Source organism: Tenrec ecaudatus, chromosome 2 (assembly GCF_050624435.1).
Source record: "Tenrec ecaudatus isolate mTenEca1 chromosome 2, mTenEca1.hap1, whole genome shotgun sequence".
Lineage (NCBI taxonomy): Eukaryota > Metazoa > Chordata > Mammalia > Afrosoricida > Tenrecidae > Tenrec > Tenrec ecaudatus.
In genome coordinates, this window is record NC_134531.1 from 129,855,719 (window position 1) to 129,877,319 (window position 21,601).

The following is a 21,601-nucleotide window of genomic DNA, read 5'->3' on the forward strand; positions in this document are numbered from 1 at the left end:
GTTTTTATTTGTTTTACTTTGTTACTGTTGTTCCTTTTATTTTTAATATTTTTTTGTATATGAAACCAGGATAGATAAATCTACGCAGACAGTAACTGGATTTGTGGTTTCTTGGGAGTGTGGCTGGGGAGGTTTGGGTGAAATGGGGAGTGAATGATGATGAATATTCTGATACTGTGGTGATGATTATACAACACTATTGATGTGAAAGACTTAAATATAGAATACATAAAGCAAATACAGATATGCATAAACCAAAGACAGATATAAATATAAAGATATATAGATAAAGAAATATCAGAAATGATGAAATAGAAGAGCTGAACAGAAAATTTCAAAGGGCAGCTCAAGAAAACACAGTATTATAATAAGCTGTACTGAGACTTAGAGTTAGTAAAACCTAAATAGTAAGGGCATACTCAGAATATGTTAAGCTGAACAAATTTTTTCAATCAAGCCTCACCTTGCATTATTGGAGAATGCTTGATTGAAAGTTTTATATGTATTTTCCTATCACAGACAATATTATACTTTGAGAAAGATCTTGAAATGTTTCTATTGACAATGCAATGTGACACTACTCTTGAAATTGTCATTCCCAGCCGCATAACCCATATAATGTCTTAATCAAATGGGTCAATACCACTCGTGACTAGGACATCAATCTATTCCATTCACTTTTTTTTGATGACTTCCACGTTCTCTAGATTCATGCTTCATACATTGCACTGCAATTACTAGTGCGTCTTCCAGCTGTTTCCCCCCCTTTTGAGTGGTGCCCTGTATCAGCAGGCAAAGGTCCCTTCAGCTTTACTCAACCCATGATTACAGTCAACTCTGTTTTGAGAAAGCATCTCTTTCTTTCTTTGTCGTCTTTAGAGTGCCTCCAACCTTAGCGACTCACACCTGGCACTAAAGCTGGCAATGTTCCATTCTTATTTATAAGGATTTCAGTGAAAAATCCCTCAAAAGGGGGCAGTCTGTTCCATCTTTGTAGACTGCTTAGACTGGAAATTCACCGAAACCTATTCCCCGTTGGTGGTCCTGCTGGTATTTGTACGATTGGTGGCATATCGTCCAATCTCCAGGAACCGGAAGGCCCAGTGGGTGATGCCTTGCACTGCTAACCACACAGTCAGAAGGTGGAACCTACCTGCGGTTCAGCAGAAGGCAATGAGGTTCACAGCCTTAGAAACCCGTAAAGGAGAGTTCTATTTTATCGCTATGGAATTGACAAGAGGTCAGTGAATTTGAGCTTTTGGCATAACAGCAACATGCAAAACACCAGAGTGACAAACTAACAGATGAAGTATAAATCTATTAGAATGCATATATGCCTATATTACTATGTATATATAATAAGAAATACGTAGTTTGAAGCCCCGAATTAAACTCTTCCTATTATTTGTGTTTCGTGAAAGAAAAAATTGGTTTGTGCTTCTCATATATGTCTTATATATAGTTTATGATAATGGTTGTTATTTTTAACACACAAATCTTGCTTGCACAGACCCCAGCTCAAAAAGCATACAAGCAAATTTCGGTCTATACATAAAAAATCTCGTGTAAAAACAATGTGTTACCTGTCCTGACTCTGACTGACGATGGACTCAGGTGGGGCTGAACCTGTAAATAACATACAATTACAGTTGTCAGGTGGATGGGGCTAAAGATTACCTGAGATGGAAGAACGATTTGAATATTTCAAGGATGAATTGAGAGATGGAGTGAGAGTAACAAATTTCCATTAGAGGAATAAACTAAATTCCAATCTAGCCCTAAGTGTTGGATATACTATACATTTTCTCAACTATAAATTAAATAGGATAATTACCTCTTTTCTCTTTTCTTTCTGCATAGAAGGAAGTGTGAATGTTAATCAAAAGGAAATGTGGGGGCCAGTCCTTATCAAGAGCATTTCCTATAATTGGCTTCCCTAAAGACTCTATGTCAGAGAAAAGAGACAGGCCAGTTCAGAATTACTAGCTCCTTTTTGACAGACATTTGAAAATGTGTTTTGCACCAGGAAACAGCTAAAATTATACAAGGGGCACTTCACAATATTCATGGAAAATTGAATTATCTTTTAATTTCAATTTCCCATGCACTTTTGGAAGCCCCCTCATATACACAAATAATGAACATTGAATACATTGATCTCTTTGTTGTGCTATAAAAATATCTATTTTTTAAATGCAATATTTCAACTGGAAGAGGCATAGTAGAGAGGAGGAGACACAGAAGGGAGACCAGCCTATTCATTTAAATAGTGGTCTATTTGAAATTTCCCCTCATATCTTAACATGGCTCTTAAGAAAATTGTACACAATTCCTATCACAGCAAACAAGGACAACTGGATTTCACGATGAAGTAGCTTAGTGCTGTCCTTAAAGGTATAACTTTATTAATTCTTTTATGAGGCTAAGCTGGATGATCCGAGAAGAAATGTGCCATGTGAGCTACACAGCCTTACCATTCATCATAATAAAGGCCATGATAATAACAACCCAATCACAGAAAATTCAGAGACACTACGGCAGTGACCCAGCAGAATTTCCAGAAGGCAGTAAGCGGCTTTAAAGAAGATAGAATAAGGACCTCTCAGGTCAGAAACGGAATTTTTGTTTATCCCGGGGAAAATGAAATAAAAATTGGCTATCTTTCAGCCTCTTCCATCCTCTACACTTACAATGGCAGGAAAAGATCACATCCACAGAAGGGTATTCGTGCCCTTTCACAATGGATGGAGGAAGAAGTTATTCCTATCAGCTTGTGTTTAATGTTATGAAGCTGCCTGGCTTGTCAGCATCATGATTCATGACAGCAAACAGAAAGAACACGAAGCCTGCATTTCTGGGCATTGGGAATAGATTAGAGTATTTAGACAGCTTTCATTTCCAGGCTCAGACAGGCTTGCTGGACATAAAAGAAACATAGAAAAGTGCCCAGTTGTAGCACAGATCCCGAGTGAGATGCAAGGAGATGAATCCTTACTTGCTGAAGGTAGATGTCGTAGGTAAATCACTGCAGCACTACACTAGCAACCTTACAGAAAAGTCCTGTTCTTGTGTTTGAATTATTAGCCTCAATAAAGTCATATCTATATGTTTGGGAGGTTTTCTATGTCTCTCTCTTAATGGGTGGCTGCAAAGCTGTCTAAGGGGTGGAGCACTTATGCATGTGCACATGATTCTTGCCAACTGAATGAGATGGTAATTATTCACTATTTACAAGGAATGTCTCCACCTGTGGTTCGAATGTCATTCTGAGTGATCACGTCTTATTATTCTGACCTCGGTCAATATTTCCAGGGAGGACGGTGGTAGAATGGTAGAAAGAAGGCAAAGAACTAGTCCCAGAACAGGTTGAGGAAGTACATCCAGTGAGAGATGTGTAGGAGCAGGCTGAGCTAATGAATGAGCTGTGAACTGGATTTAATAATTTGAGAGTTGGCAGGATAATGCTTTTTGATGCCAAGTCTTTCAAGCATACTGCCCAGAAGTATGTGTTGGCAAAAAGAGACTGGAGCAGCATAACCTGGGCAAGGCTATTGAAAGACCTGTTTGTTTTCCTCTGCCATTCACCTGCTTTGACTCTGTTTGGAAAGAGAAGCAACATGCGTTTGGTGCATTTACAATGCTGAGTCCTCCAATTCTCTTAAGCGCTCCGTGTTTCCTCTCCATTTACCCACTGAAGTACATACCAAACTTCACTGAAGTACTAACAAAAATCACCTTTTATCAAGAAAATATTTTTAGTCTATCCTAGTTCACACAAAATCAGTCTAGGATATAAGTCTTTCATGAAATATGCTCCAATGTTTATACCTAATTTCCCAACGTTGTTCATCCTCCTTTGCACCCACTCCACCACCCACAAAATGTGGTATAGTAATAAATAACCATTATTTTTTGAATCAGTGCTCCCTACTCAAAGGATATGTTCTTATACTAGAGCTAGATCCACCTCCCAGCGCAAAACATTTTTATACATCTGGGTTAGTTAGTTCAGAATTAAAACCCCTTTGGAGCTTTAATAAACTGAAAGGAGGGTGACTATGGCCACTCTAGGTCTAGTATCTTTATGCTGTTTCTCTCAGTTGGTGTGAAAACATATGTGAAGGAATATCAAAGAGTTCATGGAATTTTAAAAATATTTTAATTCCCCCTATCCTTGAACTTTTTGAAGCCCTTTCATATATATATAACTTTTAGTCTCTGACTGTATCATCACCAGCTCTTGAAGTACACACACACACACACACACACACACACACACATATCACCGAAGTTACAGACATCAGAAAGTACTATTTCTTTCGTCAGTGTTACTAGCATTTCAGGGTTCCACCAGTTGTGAGAGGGAGTAGTCAGTCTAAGGGGCCAAGAAACAAGAGCCTCAAGACACAGGTATTAAAAAGTGGGAGGTAAAGGAGGGAGATTGAATAAGTGGCTAACTAAAAATAACTTGCAGCCTAAACCCTTTTAACTGGTGTAAGGCTTGTTAGTACAAATCCCAAGAGGTATTGGGTAGCTGACCCTTGTTCCCACTTCTGATTTCAGAAATCTATTTGGACCATGTTGCAATAGCTGAGATTCTGAGAATAAAGAATGAAAATCGTGTTAAATGCCTGTGTGCTGAGTGCACTTTTATTCTTTAGTATCCTGATTCTACCTGTGAGAAACTGGTGCTGATGAAGTCCACCTGGTTCGCACGAAGTGATCTTTAGCATGTGGGGAGGTTAGGCTACCTGAAGCTGGAACTGCGGGTTCAGTTAAACTTCCTCCAATGCCGAGTGACCCTCCTCCTTCACGGACATTGGTGTCACCAACTGTGCCCCTTCTGGTGCGAATCCCCACAGGGAGCCTATGTCTCTTCGGAGCAATGTTTTGGATCTTGCCAGACATGCCAGTAATACTTATTTCCTTCTATATCTTTACAGCAGATTTGCCCAAGAAAAATCGGTACTAGCCGAGCCTCTTATTGACAACTGCTAATCCAGAGAAAGCCAGATTCTAGTAGAGGGGAAAATAAGTGAAGCATAGAGACATGGGATAGACGTTGGCAATGATAGAAAGGGGATTGAAAAGTGCATTCAGGAGAAGGATTTTTAGGATTAAAAAGATATGAGAACATTCATTGTCTGCAAGAAAAACCTCAGTAGGGAAGAAGAGATTGCAGATACTGGAAAGGGGGGGATGTAATTGGTGGTTCGGGAGCCCAGAGGAGGCAGGAGAGTTTGAAATGAAGGACTTAAGTAGAAGCATCTACAATTGCGGGTTCCTCTTTTCTCTGCGATTGGAAAAATGGGCAGAGTGCGATGAGATCCATTTCATGCTTGTCTATCACGAACCCTGTACTGAAAGAAAAGCCACTTAAAGGCTGAGCCCTGACTGACTAATTATTGTATCTCCTAACTCCAGGGCCTGCGGGTCTGTTTCCTTGCTTTTCACAAGTGCAAACTGGGGCATGTGGGAAACAGAAAAAGGCATGCTGCTTGCTCTGAGAAGACAGAGCAGTAAGAAACAATTATAATACATGAATATACATAATGCTAGAAACTGTGATTTGTAATGATTTTAATTTGTAACTATTTTCTAAATATGTTCTTCTTGTTCTTGAGCTGTAGTGGGAATGGACTGAGTCCAGGAGTCACTCAGAAATGTGACAGCCATTTATAAGAAATAAAAGGTTTAATAAAAAGTCAAAGGTCCTAACCTACAATTGCAGTCAAATGGAAAACCTAATTTTTTGAAATTATAGAATTAAACACAATTTGCTTTTGCTCCTATTTGGATCTGTACAAATTAGCTTCATGAATCAGAGTTGTGGAAATTAAAGTTGTGGGGGTTTGGGAGAGCTAGAATTGATTTGAGACTCAATTCACCAGCTTTGGAAACACCAAGTTGAAACAGATACTAGATTTAACTACAATTGTAAGAATGACCATTATATAAAGTGCAATCGTGAATTTATAAAATACTAACAGGGACTGGGGAATGAGAAAGCAATAAATGTCTTTCACTTCTCTCAAACAGCATGGAGAAAGAGTCTCTGTTGCCTTCACCTGAGTCCACACATAGCACCAGTCTCAGAGAGCACTCTAGAGCCAGGCCTTCAAGGCTGGCCTTTCATAAGCATACATAGTGTTTCTCTCCATCGTTGGTTGGTGATCCAGTGGGTGCAGAGATAGAGACAAAAATGGTGATAGAGATTGAGATAAGAGATGGAGAGCAGAGCAAGAGCGAGAAGCAAAATTCCTTGGTACTGGAACAGAGAATAATACAAAGGTCAGAGGTTTACGTCCAAATAAATTTTAGCTAATTCATAGACAATATACAATTGGGTTAATTTATTTTTAAGAGTTTCCTTATTAAAAGAGGAGGATCCCCACCAAAAAAGCCCTGGATTTTTTTCAAAGCTATATGTTGAAATTTCTTTACAAACAACCTTATCACCTTCAAAGCATTCTCCATTAAACTTAATACACTTGTCAAATCTGATATTCCATTCTTGGAAACATTTCTCAAACTCATCTGTTTGCATGGCTGACAGCACCTCCCTTGTTTGTTTGTTTTCTTAACCTTTTCTACATCATCAAATCATGTCCTTTCCTGTCCTTCTTCATTCATTCGTGGAAACAAAAAGAAGCCCCATGGAGCAAAGTCAGGGGAACAAGGTACATGGGGCAAGAGATGCACGCTTTCTTTTTTTTGCCAAAAAATGGCACAATGAAATGGCTACATGAGCAAGTGCATAGTTGTCCCCCTTCTGGCACAAATCAGCCCTTTTGTGGTCACACTGTTATGCACTCTTTTCAGAACCTCTTTTTAGAATGTTTGATTAACAGTCTGACCTGGTGGAATGAACTCCAAATGCACAGAGTTGATATTTTCATCTGTCCAGAAGTTGACAAAGGTCCAGAATGAGTTTTATCATCAATTGACATTTCATCTTTTTTGAAATGAGAAAACCACTTGTACACTTGAGTTTTTCCCATAGCGCTGTCCTTGTAAGTTGTGCTGAAGATCACAACAGTTTCTGTGGCATTTTTCCAGAGCAGGAAACAAAATTTCACAGCCACATGCTGTTCTCTTACATAGGCCATCACACAAAAAATGAGGTTTTGAGTGAAAATGCTTTTATAAAAAAATTCACTCTGTACAGAGAGAAACTTCTCAGGCAATGCCGCAGGGTGTACTAACTCAGAGTGATTTCCTCACTACTCGCCTAGAAGGAAAAATGCATACTTGAAATCTCCACTTCACCCAGATCAATTCTGGTTTTTCTTGAGTACCCTTTGTATAGGCACATCCTCAGGGAGGTGGATTGACACCATGCTGTAACAATAGGTTTAGGCACAGGAGCAGTTATAAGATAGTAGAGGCCCGGCAGTGTTTCTTTCTGTTACGTATGGGGGTTATTATGGGTTGTAGCAGACCCAATGGCACTTAGCAGCAATAGTGGTGTTATTGTCTTACATTTTATTGAGACTTAATTTTACAATGCCCAATCTACACTCTTGTAAATATCCAGCTACAAATCTTTATCCATTTCTCCTACCAGCTATGATGATCATACACTATTGCACTACTTCTTCTATCCTAATAACCATTCTCATTTCACATACCATCTGTCTGCTCCACTCATTGGGTGTACTTAAATTCGTTTACTTCCATATTTCCTGTAACCATGACAGGGTCCTCACCACATCAGAATGAAATTGTCCTCCACGTTAATCGCCATAGTCACACCTCAGAGATTTGGCCAAACTCTGTCTCATGGTTAATCCAGGTTTACTCCATTGTTCACCATTATTTGTTGGACCAAGCTGTGTGCACCTGTTATAAGCAGGGCAGAAAACATAGTCATAAGAGAGCTCAGCTAGAAGTGGAATACTTGGCTTCAAAATCTGTGATTTTGGTCAGTTCATTAAACTCTCAGTGCATTAATTTCCCCATCTGTGCAATAGGAATAATCATAATATATGTACAGGTTTTAGTGTTTTGTGAGAATTAAATGGATTTCTTTATGTAAATGTGTTTAGTATAATACTTGGCTCATCACAAGAACTCATCACATATTATTATGTATTACAATGTTTGCAAAGTTTTAGAACTTCCCTTCTTTTTTTTTAAAACCATTTCGTTAGGGGCTCATACAATTCTTATCACAATTAATACATACATTAATTGTGTAAAGCACATTTGTACATTCATTGTCCACATCATTCTCAAAACATTTGCTCTCCACGTAAGACCCTGGCATCAGATCCTCATTTTTCCCTTCCCTCGGAGCTCCCCACTCCCTCATGAACCCTTGATAATTTATAAATTATTATTTTGTCATATCGTGGCCAGTCCAACGACTCCCTTCACCCCCTTTTCCGTTGTCTGTCCCACAGGGAGGAGGTCACATGTAGATCCTTGTAATCAGTTCCCCCTTTCCAACCCACCCTCCCGCTACCCTCCCAGTATCGCCACTCACACCACTGGTCCTGAAGGTATCATATGCCCTGTATTCCCTGTGTTTCTGGTTCCTATCTGTACCAGTGCACATTCTCTGGTCTATCCAGACTTGCAAGGGAGAATTCGTATCATTATGGGGGGTGGGGAACTGGGAGGAAACATTTAGGAACTAGAGGAAAATTGTATTTTTCATCGTTGCTATATTGCACGCTGACTAGCTCCTCTCATCCCTGAGACCCCTCTGCCAGGGAATCTCCAGTGGCCTACAAATGGGCTTTGGGTATCCACTCGCATTCCCCCTCATTCACAAATGGGTGCATAAGCAAATGTGGCGAAGAAAGTGGATGTTGCTCGGTTATCAAAAGATATAGTGTCTGGGGTCTTAAAGTATTGGAGGTAAACAAGCAGACATCTAGCTCAGAAGCAACAAAGCCCACATGGAAGAAGCACACTGGCCAGTGTGATCACGAGTTGTCAAAGGGATCAGATATCAGGCATCTTCAGAACAAAAAATTTTACCATAGAACTTCACTTCTAAAACCAGAAATTTAAAATGAGGATATAAATAGGAAGAGATAGGTAAGAAATTGCAATTTAAAACTATAAGAAAGACTATGGAAGCCAACAAAGGGAAATTGAGGAAATAGAAAAAAATCATTTCTACTTTGAGTGTTAAAAAAACCCAAACTAACTAACTAACGTATATACTCATATATAAGTCAAGTTGTTCAGCACCAAAAATGTGCTGAAAAACTGGGGTTCAGCTTATACACGGGTCAGTGGTACCCCAGCAAGGTGTAACATCTCGCTGGGCGCCCCCCCCCCCCCACCCTCCAGGTAACGGGATGAGCACCTGTTATCTCACGGGTGATTGCTGTTTCTCAGCTATTCATTCAAAGCCTCGCTGACACTGCAGGGCTTTGAATGTTTGTGTACTCATATCTAACCAATCAGAGTCGTCCTATGACGTGAATGGCTCCAATTTGCAGAAGCACCCTTAGTGATTCACTTACTCCGGCAGCTCAACTGGTAAGGATGTGTATGTTGCTGCACTCCGTCTCTCCCCTCTGGTCTCTGTGTTAATTCACATCATGCATTCCTCACCGGCACGGACTACCCTCCTCCTCCCGGCTAACAGGTCACAGGGCAGGAGGTGGGGGGAGACATTACCATGAAAGTTCTTTTTCAAAGTTTTGTTTTTTTTATCTTATTATAAATGGATATTCTTGAACCAAAACAAAAATGCCGGTCATATGAGGCTGGTTTCAAAATGAAAGTTGTGTCAAGAGCAGAAGAGAGCAATAACAGTATTGCAAGTAGGGAATTCTGCGTTAACGAAAAGCAAGTGAGGGAGTGGCAGAAAATGAAGGCTGACTTTGAACAGATTCCAAAAGCTAAAAAAGCTCATCGTGGTTTAATGTCTTTTTATGGGGCTCCAGAGAGTGAATTGCATAAATGGGTTATGGAGTGTCATCAAAATGGTTACTGCGTAACACACATGGGACCACATACATGCTTTACAAATGGCTAAAGATGACAAATATAAACCATCAAGCATTGAAAAATTTGCTGTCTTAGCAGGATGGTGTACCTACTTCATGAATAGGTTTGGCCTACTATGTTTGAGACAAAGAACAAAGATTTCCCAGAAATTGCCACAAGACCTTGAAGAAAAAATTATGTCATTTATTATAAAACAAAGAAGGATTTATAATTATGACCTGGAAGATATTGGGAATATGGATGAAAGTACTTTTGATCTTCCAAGCAACAGAGCTGTGGCAACTTTAGGAGAAGAAAACATTTTTCTCAAAACCACAGGAAATGAAAAAAAAACACAACACTTTACAGTTGTTCTATCATGTTTGGCTAATGGAACTAAACTGTGTCCTGTCATTATTTTTAAAAGAAAGACCTTGCCTAAAAAGACCAAATTCCCACCAAGAATTAATGTGCATGCACATGTTAAAGGCTGGATGGATGAAGACGGAACAAAAAACTGGCTGGAAGAAATTTGGCACCGATGTCCAGGAGCAGCCTTAAAGAAAAAACCATCGTTACTTGTTTGGAATATGTTCAGAGCCCACCTATCAGATGACATAAAAAAAATTGGCAAAATCTAGTAAAGTTACTTTAGCCATTCTTTCAGGTGGGCTTACATCTGTACTGCAGCCTCTGGATGTATCTTTGAATAAGCCTTTTGAAGACCGTGTGCGAAGGATGTGGCATGAATGGATGTCATCTGGTCAAGCCCGACTAACAAAGGAGGAAATCTCATGAAGCCTGACATAGAGTTAATAGCAAAGTGGGTTCGAGATGCATGGGAAGACATTCCAGAAGACATGGTGTGACGTGCCTTCCAGAAATGTAGTATTAGTAATGCTGTGGATGGCAGTGAAGACTGCGCTTTGTCTGAAAATGACAGCAGAGATGGTGATGACGGCGATCTCAGTGAGGACAGTGTCTATGATGACCTCACACCAGCTGAAACTCTGCATTGGAATACGGATGATGAAGAGGAATCCAGTTTTGAAGGATTTTAACTTCTTACATTTTAGCTTGGTTGCTAATTGAGCCCAGGGAATAGTACTTTTAAGGCATCATTGTTGATACCTTATTGTTTTTGTTGAACCTATTTTCCACTTACTGTGCTGGTTTACTAATTTTAAATGACTTGTTGTCCTTTTATTTATGTTTTTATTTAAAATAAACATTTAAATACATTACCCCACGGATGTCTCAATTATTAGAAATTTTATTTTCATTTGTTTTGATTATTGAAACTCACCATTAGTTTCTGCATTTTCCACCTTAGGCTTATACTCGAGTCAACCAGTTTTTTCTGGTTTCCCAGGTAATAATTAGGTTCTTCAGCTTACACTCAGGTCGTCGTATATACAGTAACTAACTAACTAACTCAACTTCACAGCCATAAAGTCAACTCTGACTCCTAAAGACCCTATAGAAGGGGCAAAACCATCCCTGTGTGTTTCTAAGACTAATTCTTTCCTGGAGTGGAGAGCCCCATCTTTCTCTCTTGGAGCAACCAGTGGTTTTGAACTGCTGATCTTGCAGTTAGAAGCCCAATACATAAGCACTTTGCCACCAGCGCTTCCAAGTATTATAGAAGAGGTCAGGAAGAACTAGGTGTTTGACTTAAGTTTTGCCAGTAAAGTGTGCAGTCATATTCCACCTCAAACATACTTTTCTTTAGCGATTTCCTCATCCATAAATCTCTGCAGTTGAATCTGAGCATGTTACATTAGGGGGCTTGATTGTCACTCTAAAATTGGGGGGCTGGAGGAATTGTGCAAGTTAATGGAGATTTTTCTGACGGTTGGATACAGGGGACGGACGATAACTATTTCCTCTGCTCTTCTGGTTCCACTGGCGCGTCAATGAACCTATCTCTCTGCAGCTCGGCAGGTCAATGATCTTTAAGTTCTCTTTTCAAGGCACTTTCCTGTAAGCTAAGCAAGCCTATTTGATGACAAATATGGGAGAGATTTGATGTTTTTCATATAAAAAATATGAGGCAGGCAATAGCTGGATTGCATGCATGTTCCAAATATTGCTTGAGCACAAAATAGCTGAGTTCTACAAGTAGCCTGGAGAGGCATGCTGCCCTTGTTGATGAACCGGAGACGACTGCACTAGAGTGTCCCTTCTCCATGCTGTTTGGAGAGACGTTAATCCCTCAATGTTGTGTTTTATTGCCATGCCTCAAGGTTATAGACCTGCCATTTCAATACATAAACTCTCATCAGGAAATAATGGAAAGGATAGAGAGATAACATAAGAGATATGTTCTTGATACAATGGATGGATGTGTGGATTGAGATAAGAATTGTATGAGCCCCCAATAAAATGATTTAAAAAAAAAAGAGATAGAACAAGAATCTCTGGGTAGTGAAAGAGTAAAAGCTCCCAGTTCCTAACCAAAAGGTTGCAGATTCAAGTCCACCACCCAGACACAATTTAATGAAAGAAAGACCTGCAATCTACTTCAGAGAATTAATTATTGAAAACCCCAGGAGTTGGAATTGACTCGATGACAGGAAGTTTGGCTTTCTGTAATCTGTTAGGTGTGCAACATCACTATGAAAAAGTTTTAACTATTAAAAGGAATATTAAAATGTGACAGAGACAAGTGTTGGAAAATGGAAAAATGACTCGTTTGTGGTAGGATTATCACACACCTGCAATTTATAGAAGCTGCGCAGCTCAGGAGCACGATAAAGCAAAGCGATATCAAGCAAAATATGCCTGCAGAGTTGGTTCCTGCAGCCCCACCCTCCCTCTGTCTGCTTTCCCCTGTTCCTTTCTCATTTACTGTCCAAGGTTAGTTTCGTCCATATGTTCATTTCCGCAACATTCACTGCAGGGGGCATGACCTGATCACTGACAAATTGTCTAGAAGAAAATGCCCACATGTAGCAGCTAATCTGTGTCGTTCAGAGCCTTTACAATCCTTGCCCACTCCCAATTCCCACTCCCACAGTGAGAAAACGCCACTTCCAAAACATGCCACTCTAGCAAGCAAACTCTCCACTGCTTCCTCCTCACCATCGTTATCAAGATCTTCTGCCCAAACCCCTGCCTTTCTGCTCTTGCAGCGATATCACGGTCAGTGTGTATGTTTGCAGAGATCAGCTTCAAGGGTCCTTTCTCTGCCCAGGTCGTCCTTCTCTGTGTCTTGACATTTCGTTTCTTTTTTTCTCTTTCTCTGTCAGCTGCTTCTCAATTCCCTCCAAATCTCCCTGCAGAGAGAGCAAATCATTTCCCTGACCTCTCATTCTCTGCTCAGAAGGTTTCCATCCTTCAGCATTTTCTTTAAATGTATCTATAATACATAGGTATTTATAATAAAACATAGCTAGCTAGATAAGTATATTTCTCCTTTTATTCTGAAACAGTGCCTGCAAGGATTCACCTCCCTTTCCTGGGGTCTCTGTTTTCCTAACTGGATGCAGAACCCTTGCAGGCTAGTGATTTCTCATTTCACCAAATGTGCCTAGTACGGAGTTCTGTATCAAGAACACATCCAGCGGGTGAGGGGTGGGGGGAACACATCCAGCTAGTGCTATTGATTGAAATGCAACAATGACGTTTGCTTTGTTTGACCTTTATGACAGTGATTTTTCCCACCAAAAGAGGCAGGACACCCTGCCCTGTGGTTGCTTTGAATGTGCAGCACAATGATACATTCCTATGTTTGTTTTCCTCAATGTTTCTTGCCGCTTCGGCTAATAAAAGGCATTTATCATTTAGACTCTTGTAATTGAAATATACTAGAGAGTACTCCAGGAAAACTGAATAAATTCTATGGCTCTAAGGTTGCTTCTTGAAATAAAATTTCTGCCCTTCCTTTACCCTGGAATGAAAGAAAAAGAAAAAATACTCTGAGTTGGCGAGAGGCAGGTTCAGGCATCTAATGGATCTTTTTGTCAGTTATCATTTGTTTCTTCCAAGTGCTACATACCCCTTCCTGTAGATGAATACTGCTCCTGTCTACCGAAGGACCCGGGGTGGCTCGGGGTGGGTTGTAGGCATTTCAAAGCCATTCTTCTTCCACATCTCTGCCTGTGTTGTTCAAGTGCCTATTTTCAATTTGTAGTTGTGCAGGGGAAACGTTTTGATTCTCACTTTAAAATGTGCACTCCCAGAAGGTTCCAAGACGGTTTCAGGCAGAGAGATAAAGCCTGTCTCTTTCTGCTTCTTTGCAGCATGTGCTCTGTGCAATAATACATACCGCACACTGTGCTCAAATCCCTGGTCTGATGAAGGTAAGTCCAATTCTGATTCCGTGGCTCTTTCGACATGCAAGTGCTGTTCCCTGAGGAAACACGCCTTGCTGCCGCTCTCTCTCATCCTCTCTTTGTTTCTCAGACGAGACACAATTCTTAGGAAAATCGTAGTGTGGGGGAGACAGAGAAACTCAAACTGCAGTAAAAAAAATTAAAAGTCAGCTGTAAACAGTGTACCTGGCACTGCTGACTACAGTAAAAAGACCATTTTGATGAAGACTCGGGTTCAATGCGCTGAACACGGTGGAACAACAGCTAGTTGGACCAGCTGAGCCCAGAATTACTTGGATCAAATGAAGGCCCAGAAATTCTTCTTCCTATGTAATATACTCTGCAAACAAATCAAGTCCAAGACTTGGTTTGGGCTGAGTGGAAGTTCACATACATTTGCGGCTAAGACTGCTTAGCGGAGAGCACACAAGCGGGCTGTAGCCAGCAGGGTTCCATGTCACCTCAGAAACAGCCTTGCATCTAACAAAACACTAGGAAGCCTTCCAGAAATGTTCACATCGTTGCCAAGCGGTGTCTTCTGTTATCCTGTTAGGAAAGTGCTATAAGCTTGTTGGAGAAGAGAATCTATATTTATGCACAAAGTTGTCATCTGGATGCTGCTATTTGCTAGATTTTATTTCATAACATTCACCCCACCCCCCAGATCAAACTAGCTTGCTTGGATTTCAAAATTGAGCTTTCTTTTTGGTGCTAGGGGTGGGGGATAGAAGGAGGCTGTAGAGCATCAAATCAAAATCTAATGAAGTTTCTAATGATCAAATAAATAATCACTTGACATTTATTGCTATGCTTGGCAATCTGCAGAAATGGAACAGAGCAGATATGCCTAAAGCTCCATTTCCCATAGATTTACATTACGCTACCACATAGAATGGAGCTGACATAAGCTCTTTAAGACCCACTAAAGCAGCAGATTTTACACAACTTGTTTAGATTTTTTTCCCCTCTCCATGATCCCATATTCCCTGAATAACTCTTTCTATCCATTTTCTATTCCTTGTTCTTTTGAGAGGCCTGCCAGAGCCTTCCCTTCATGTCATTTCAGGCTATAACCCTGCAGTTTCAGTTTATCTTCGCTGTAAAATGCAACAGTAATTTATATGCTCCCTACTCCAGCCTCCTCAGAGGCCCAGGCTGCCAGCTGTCTCTCCGCAGTTTAAAGAAAGAGCTGTAATGAGCAAGACTGTGGCAGCGGGAGGGGGAGGGCCCGATCAGAGGGCTTTTTTCCTGCTGCCTTAGCGAGGACGGGATCCACATAAATGGCATTTTCTGGCACTGATTGACAGCAGCATAACCTCCCTCCTGCCCTCCGTCCCTCCCCCCTTGCCCCAGCCTTCTGGGCACAGGTTTGCTTGATTCTCCCTTTCCGCCTGGAGTCCAGGAGAACAGAGCTGCAAGATGAGCCACTGCCTGCGCAGCTGAGACATGGCCTGGGTGTGAGTTATGAGTGCTAAACCTGGCCCCTGTGTAGCCAGAGGATGCTCACGGAGCTGCTAGACAAAGCTGCCCAGGGAGTGTAATGCACTTAACACACTTCGATTTCAGTTGGGCGATGCACGTGTTTTTTATGTGAATCACTTGGGTCTTTTTTTTTTTAAATATTCAAACTGTAGGCTTATTTGTCTCATGTGCTTTTTTTTTTTGGAGGGGGGAATAGGGCAAAGTCATTGTGTGTGTGTGCGTGTGTGTGTGTCTTGAATCCAAAATTTATTCCCCAGCACTTGCTCTTCAATGGGTTGTCCTTGATGGGGTGGGGGGAGGGGGGCAGAGTGGGGTGCGTGAGAAACATGCCCCCTTTGAGGTGCAGCAGCACACACAAGTTCTGGGAATGTAACGCCACACAAAGTGGCCGCAAAGGAGCTTTCCCTGAAACTGCTAAAAACCATAGGACTTTCTTGCCAGTCCCTTGAAAAGCATCCCGACTCAAGGAAAAGGTCCTGAGCTCTCAGTGTACTGGTTTCTTGTAAGGCTGTGGAGGTACAGCAGATAGAGGTCCACACAGGCAAACAAGCCAATTCCGTTCCTATGGTAGTTTTGACGGCGTGAACTATTTACATCTCCCACGAAGATGTGGTTACTTAGGATTTATATCTCCCACCGCTCCCTTTAGCTTTGTGCAAAATCTCCATAGCTGTCTAAAGTTGATGTATCTTGGCACTAGGGCCAGGCAAAGGCTACAGCGTGTGTTGAATAAGATGAAATTCCGGATCAGTGGGACGCTCTTCCAAAGACACTGGGGCAGGGCCAGTGTCTGCCCAGAATGATCGTCTTTGTTTCATTTTTACTTAATTGACTGAGGAATGATTTGCCACCCTGACACAACTTTCAAAGATACTTGGAGATAACTCTTGGATGTCTCTATTTACTTCTCCCAGTGCTGGCAACATGTGGGAAGATTCTCATGTTTTGGAAGGGGGCATTCCCTTGAGGTCTCACCAGTTATTGTTGTCTGGTGCTGCTGAGTCCATTTCAACTTAGAGTGGCCCCATGTGACCGAGTAGAACTGCCCCACAGCCTACCCTATCCAACGCATAGACTTCTGAAAATAGTAGCTCTCCAGACTCCAGGCAACAAGAAATGCAGTGACTGGGCAGTGTGAAGGACATGGCATACAGGTCAAGTGTCCTGCTTCCAGAGGGAACGTTCTGAGCCTACGGTATCCAGTACAGAGCAAGCGTGCCTCCCACTTTTGGGGAAGGTGCTGAAGGGTGGTGGTTGTTGTCGAGTGTCATTTCGTCGACTTTCAATCCCTGTGACGTGATGTAGGAGAGCAGAATGACTTCAGAGGGTTTTTCAGGTCGTGATCTTTATGGAGCGAGTCATGGTGGCCGAGCGGACGATCTTTGGGGCTGCTAGCTACAAGGTCAATAGTTAGCATCAGGTGCTCTGTGGGAGAAAGAAGAGGCTTTCTACTCTTAAAAATGTACATGCTCTGAATCCGACAGGGTGACTAATGTGTGCTACAGGGTCTACTCAGTAGTCCCTAAGGATCACTGTGAGTCAAAGGTGACTCAGTGGCAATGGACATTTTAACTTTGTTCCTTTTGATGTGTACTGAAGCAGTTGACCAGGGGTTTCTCCTACGTCAGAGTGCCGGGTGGATTAGTGTCCCAGTGCTTAACCTTTCCATCACCACAGACCGCGTACTTGGAGGTAAAGTAAATGGTCGTGGGGAACCTTCTCGATGATTCACCTTCTTCCTGAGTATAAATGTGAACAGGATCGAAGGATTAGTTTCAGACTTATGGGCTAATATCGGGCTTACTGACTTGATCTGGACTGGGCTGGCATGTTTTCTTAATATACAATTAACTTCTTGATATAATGCTCTTTCTTATATATATTTGAGGGTTGCTGTAGTCAACCTGGTCTATCACAGATGATTTATTTGAAAGAAATTACCTGTATGCAAATTTACTTGTGCTTTTTAGTATATAACAACTTTAATCACACTTTCACATAACAGACTAAGAATTTAAGTGTCCCAATCACGCAAGAATTAGTCTGGTGGTATAATGTGGGCCACCCATAAAATCAGCAGTTCAAATCCACTATCCCGTCTGCTGGACAAAAATGAGACTTCCTGCTCCAGGAAAGGTGTATAGCCTTGGAAACCGACAGAGACACTTCTACTCTGTCTCCGAGGGCTGCTGTGAGTCAGAATAGACTAAACGGCACTGAGAGTGATACAAAACAAAGCAATGCACAGACTTCTCACGTCCCGTTAGAGGAAGTGAGTAGAATTAGGAGGATTTCCGTGATGAGAACAGAAGTTTAAAACTGAAAATTAATGGAAACAAAATAATAGGGATGATCTAAAATATGATGTCAGAAGTAAACTCCTTTAGTAGGAGACCAATGGAATCCATGAATTTAACAGCCCTTAAGTACAATCTTTATTTTGATATTGAACAGAATGCTTAGAAAGTGAATTAGAAAACAAGCAACGAAAATTTCTCAGTTGCAAGATCATATGATACACAGAAAATCACGGATGATGTGGTCAATAATCAAAATGACAAATACATCCATGTATATAGTATAGATGTGCTTGTGCTACATATGTAAATACTATATATGCACATACACATGCTCCTGGAAGAACGAATAAATTCACCTTAGAACAAACAAAGAAAAAACAACGTTGGAAGTGAAGATAGTTGGACTTTCTATCACATAGTTTTGAACTATTATCCAGAGAGAGCAGCCTTTGGAAAAGGACATCATACTTGGTAAAGTGAAGGAGCAGTGAAAACGAGGAAGACTATCAAGGAGATGGATTTGACAAATGGGCTGCAACATCACATGACAATAAAACAATAGTGAAGATGGCAAAGGATGGAGCAGTGTCCCTTCTGTTGCACTTAGGGCCTGGGTGACTTGGTACTAGCTCGATGGCACTTATCAACAGCATGCGTACATATACAAGGACACCTGCATGTAGACACTTACTTACACATGAGAATGCTTCAAAAATCATGGAAAATGGAATTTGAGTATAATCTATTTTTCCATATAATATTTGAAGCCCCTTGTAGGTCATAGCATCATAAATACTTTGTACTGACAAGGATGTGAGGCTGCTCTTAGGTTTTAACAAGACACTCTGTAGTAATTGTGGAGTCACGTCATTGTCCATTCCAAAAGGAGAAATCTGCTCTCCAGACAGTCTGTAAGCTAACCTGTTAGTTTTAGTACACTCCACCGTACTTAGGAGCAAATTATTCATCGCAATTGCTGCCACCGTGAATTCGAGCATCTAGACACAAGTAGCACATCACTGGGGCTGCTACCACACTCTCTTAAATTACCAAGTGCTAATTTGACCTATGTGACATTCATAATAAGCTTCCTAAAATTTCTATAATTTGAATTTTAAACTTAAATACATACACTTGGAATATTTATACACACGCAGCCTAACTTTGATCGAAAATGAAACAGGTGAAATTTCACTGTGCACCTGCACCGGCTGAAGGCTACATGGGCCATGTGTTTTTTCTCCACATTGAAATGTAGCAGGCCATAAAGTGGTCTTTGTAGTAAACTAAAAACCCACTTTGTAAAAAGCACTGATTTAGAGAGTAGGTTAAATGCAAATTTATATAAAAATAGCTTTGGCGCTGGAGGAGCTTATAACTAGTGAGTAGGAACTAGCTTACACATTGGAGAATAGGCAGGGAAAGACAGGAAAATTGCCAAGTGAGTAGTGCAGAGAATAAAGTCTCTCAAAGTGCCCAGGCGGGAAGCATTGTTTGGACTAGGGTAGCCTGGGAAATAGTTGAATGACTGGCAGGCAAGAAGCGTAAATTTGGAGAATTTGAAGGACTAGATACATAATAGTGTCCCAAAGTACTACAAATGGTTAATGCTAATCTGCTAACCTTCGGAGAACCCAGTCCTCCCAGAGGCTTCTTGGGGAAAAAGCCAGGTAGTCTACTTCCGAAAACTTCGACATTGAACCCCCTCTGCCTCCTCTGTCATACGCAAGGCCATCATGAGGTGCAGTTAACTGGTGTGGATATGAAATGGTAATGGTATGGCAGGCTGTGGTATAAATAAGCAGTAGAGAATGTTAGAGTTAAAACCCAATATATGGACATTTAACAAAACAATCTATCGGTTGAATTTAATAAATGGGTACCTATTAATTAGGATCCTGCAAGTACCAACTACTGTCTTGTCTTCTGGAGACCCAAAGGGAAGAGGTCTTGAGTCCACACATCCTTTATGATGTGGGCCAACCCTTGGAGTCTGGCATACGAGAAAAGGACATATATTGGAACTAGATGACTATCAAGTCCATCCTGAATCTCTTATTTATTTTGTGAACTTGAGCATAAGTACCTCATAGCAGGCGGTCACAAGTACTGTGACTGCAGATTTCTCATGATTAATAGTAGACAATGTTGCCTTCTCTGTACATTTGCTGTAAGGATTAAATGACAGAACATGTATAAAAGAAGAGATTCAATAAATGTCTAGGCAAACATTCTAGAAAGCAGAGTTATTTTTATAACTCATAGTACCTCACAAAATACATACATGCTATACTACATATGTGCTATTGCTCTTACGTGCTCTGGAGCAGCGCCATCTCAGAGTGAACCTAACAGAGCGACACACTGCCTGGTCCTCCACCAGCCTCCCCATCGTGGCTATGTTCGAGTCCACATTGCCATTCCTGGTAATCCATCTCCTTGAGGTTCCTCCTCATTTTGCTGACCTTTGAATTGATCAAGCAGGATGTCCTTCCCCTGGATAACATGTCAAAAGCACGTAATGCAGACTTGTGATCCTCATTTCTAAGAAGTATTCTGGCTGAACTTCTAGTTTTTCTGGCAGCCCATGGCATTTTCAACTGTCTTTGTCGTAATTCAAAGGCGCCGATTCTTCCCCGAGCCCTGTCCAGCTCTCAAATGAGTATGATAATTGAAAATACTATGGTTTGGGTCATGATGACCTTAGTTCTTAAGGTGATATATCTGTTTTTGAACATTTTAAAGAAGTCTTTTATAGCAAACTTGCCCATTGCAATATGTATTTTGATTCTCCGACTGCTGCTTCTGTAGGCATTGACTATGGATCCCAATAAAATGAAATCCTTTAAAAAACCAATTTCTGTTTATTATGATGTTGCTTGTTGTTTCGCTTGTGATCAGTTTTGTTTCCTTTATTTTGAGGGGCACTTCATCAACACTATTCCTTGATCTTCATCAGCAGTTATTTCAAGATTGTTTTTTAGTTTCCAGCAAGCAAGATTGTGTTCTCTGCATATTAAAAAGCAAGAAAAACTGAACCTATTGCCACCAAGTCAGTGTGGACTCATAGTGATCTTATAACTGTTTACAGGAGCAGAAAGCCTCCTCTTTCTCCCACAGAGTGGCTGGTGGTTTTGAACTGCTGGCCTTGCAATTAGCAGTCCAGCTCATAAGCACTATCCCAACAGGGCTCTTCCTCTGTGTATTGCAGGTTGTAAATGAGTCTTCCTCCAATGCTGATGGCCCTATTCCTCTTCACATAGTTCAACTTATCAGATTACTCTCTTTGAATACAAATTGAGTAAGTATAATGAAAGACTGCAACTCTGATTCACACCAAAAAAATTTCCTCTTTGCTTTCAAATGTTTGCCTCTTGTTACAAGGACATGGGCACAGCTGAGTGTTATGAAATCCCCATTTTTGGAATATGACTCATAATTTGCTATTGTCTGTGTTATCAAGTTCCTTTGCATAGTCAATAAGACACTGGCAAACATCTTTCTGGTATTCTGTATTTTCAACCAAGATCCATCTGACATCAGCAATGATAG